This window comes from Procambarus clarkii, chromosome 53, assembly GCF_040958095.1.
Source record: "Procambarus clarkii isolate CNS0578487 chromosome 53, FALCON_Pclarkii_2.0, whole genome shotgun sequence".
NCBI classification, from domain to species: domain Eukaryota; kingdom Metazoa; phylum Arthropoda; class Malacostraca; order Decapoda; family Cambaridae; genus Procambarus; species Procambarus clarkii.
The window spans coordinates 6405830-6408564 of NC_091202.1; positions in this window are offsets into that span (position 1 = coordinate 6405830).

Consider the following 2735-nt stretch of genomic DNA (forward strand, 5'->3'; position numbering starts at 1 on the left):
TGACCTCGCGAAATAAAGTCCACAAAATTCGTGGATAATCTCTCGCGAAATGTAACACCACGAAATCCGTGAACAATATCGCGAAGACACAGTCACTAATTAGGCTGGCTTCAATATTAGCGCTGTCATTTCACGAAATAACACGCCACCAAATATCTGTGGGTGTGCATGAAACCGCTGATGAAGCTGAACTGGGCTGAGGGAGGCTCCTGAGCTCCCACGAGGCAACGCCGCTGTCTATGACTGGCTGGCTTTGTTTAAATAACACTGCACTAGTATATTTAATGAATCCACTGGTTAACTGGTTCATCCGGTACTAAGATGACCAAATGTGGGTTCAAAGGACCGAATAATCCGGTTCGAAGGACCAAATAATGTGGGAACCGACCTGTGAGATTTATATTTATTTAATTTATATGAATTTATATTTACGTTAATTTATATACTTCGATAGCAATTTGTATAATGTTAAGTGGACTGTATTTCTGCAATAATCTCTTAATCTCACAAATCGATCCTCTACACATTAGGGGGGTTTATTAGTTTATATATATATATATATGCAGCCAATCAAACTACAGTATCTACATACATTGAAAAGGTTCCTTATCTTATAGTACAGCAGGTTAGTCCACCAGGTATAACTAGGGTGTAGACACCAAATTATCCTCTTTGAGGTAGTTTCCTCACCCAGTAACTGGTGCACAAAGTCTTCCATCCTCGTCTTGACCTGTCAAAAGTGCGCTAGCTGTGAAGCCAGAATCCTATATATGACAAGTATTTCAGAGAAACTGTACATGGAACATAAGACCTGGCTTAATTACCTTTAGTTTGAGGCGATTTCGCGATCTAACCGGGTCACCCTATATCCTGACATTAATGGCCATAAATGAATGATAAACGGGTTTCGGATAGACACTTAACTTGAATGTAGACAGCGTGTTGAAAAATGGTACACCTTTGGTTTCCATAACACTACGTCCAAGTAAATTTAACAGGAGCCGCATTTGCTCCCGTGTGAGCCTCTGGTCTCAATATAAACAATGGTTGTTTAACACTCCATACTATTGACGTTACTGGCCGACATTGTCCAGAATGATAGGAGCCGAATTTGCTCCACACGTCTCGGAGGTGACACAACAATGGCTGCCCTCCTCCTCCCTCTCACGTCTGGCTTACTTTGTCCAGATTTCAGAAAGTGATAGAAGGGTCACATTTACTCTACTTTAATATTGATAATTAACACTTTCGCGCTCTCCGCAAAGGTCACTCAGCCAACCGAATGTGCGCGCTGCGTTTTTATCGCTTAAGCGTAAAAACAAAAATGTGTATACTCTTTTTACTCTTCTGACCTTAGTTCTCATGCTACGTATTTCATTTTGGTACCAACGTGTTCGCAATAAAATTCTCTAGAAGAACATTAGTAAAATAAGTCACGAAACATATAGGGATACCAGCACCAAATAAATAACTACGTAGATGACTCGCCGTGAGCGCCCATCAGCAACAAAATGTTTTTACTCTTGGGATTGTAATCACCTCCACACTTGTTCTACAGCGTTAATTTTGGTATCAATGGACTCGCAATGAAAGTCCCAACACGGTGATATGAATATAAGCGTAGAATAATGATGCAGCCCGCCCGCAAGAGTGTGGGAAGTGGTGAAATTGTTACCCGGTATCGGTGACGGGACGACGCACGGCGCTTTGAAAGTTTATACTTATTTCACTCTCATGACATTAATTTTCTATGTACGTCATTCATTTTTATGTCAATGTGTTTGCAATAGAATGTTCTATGTGCCCATAGGTAAAAAATATCAACAAAGCGTAAGTTAGAATAGCGACAAATATAAAACAACGCTGGAACATATCAGTGAGCGTCAAACACACACGAAATATTTTTACTTTTGTTATGTTTGTCAAGATTATACTTGTTGCACACAGTTATTTTTGGTTGTATATTGATCGGAATAAAATTCCCTAAACAGACATATGCATATAATACATGATATGGGGGAAGAATTACCAGTATAAACGGCTAAAGTCACCCACCTGCAACCCGTTTGGGACAAAATACCATTTGATCGAAGTTATCCACACCTTTCATGAACTTATTGTACCATGCAGCCTAGTGGTGAGAAAGAGAGCCTCATAGCGCGCAGTTTGAAACAAACCCAAAGTAAATCGGATAAAAATTGAATTTTATACAAATATTTTAAAAGTTGACATAACTTTATGTCCACTATGCGTTTACGTTAGACGAAACCGAACGCGCCGGCGCGTCCAGATAGCGCGAAAGTGTTAAGTTAATTTATATAAGACGTTTTTATGATGGTAAAGTCCAAAGACTAATGTATTTAAGAATAATTCCCACCATAATAGGTGGAGAATATAATAGTATGTGGTGATGATATCCCGTTTTCTATAGACGGTAATTCCACTACAAGTTACGTTTTCTATGGGTTACTTGTTTATACAATACAGCTATTATCTGTATGATTATTAAATGGTGTCGGATTTTCCGACACGACCTGTGAGATTTATATTTATTTAATTTATATGAATTTATATAGAATTTTTATTTACGTTAATTTATATATTTCGATAGCAATTGGTATGATGTTAAGTGGACTGTATTTCTGCAATAGTCTCACAAATCGATCCTTACACATTAGGGGTGTTTATATTAAATTTAAATATATGCAGCTAATCAAACTACAGTATTATCTACA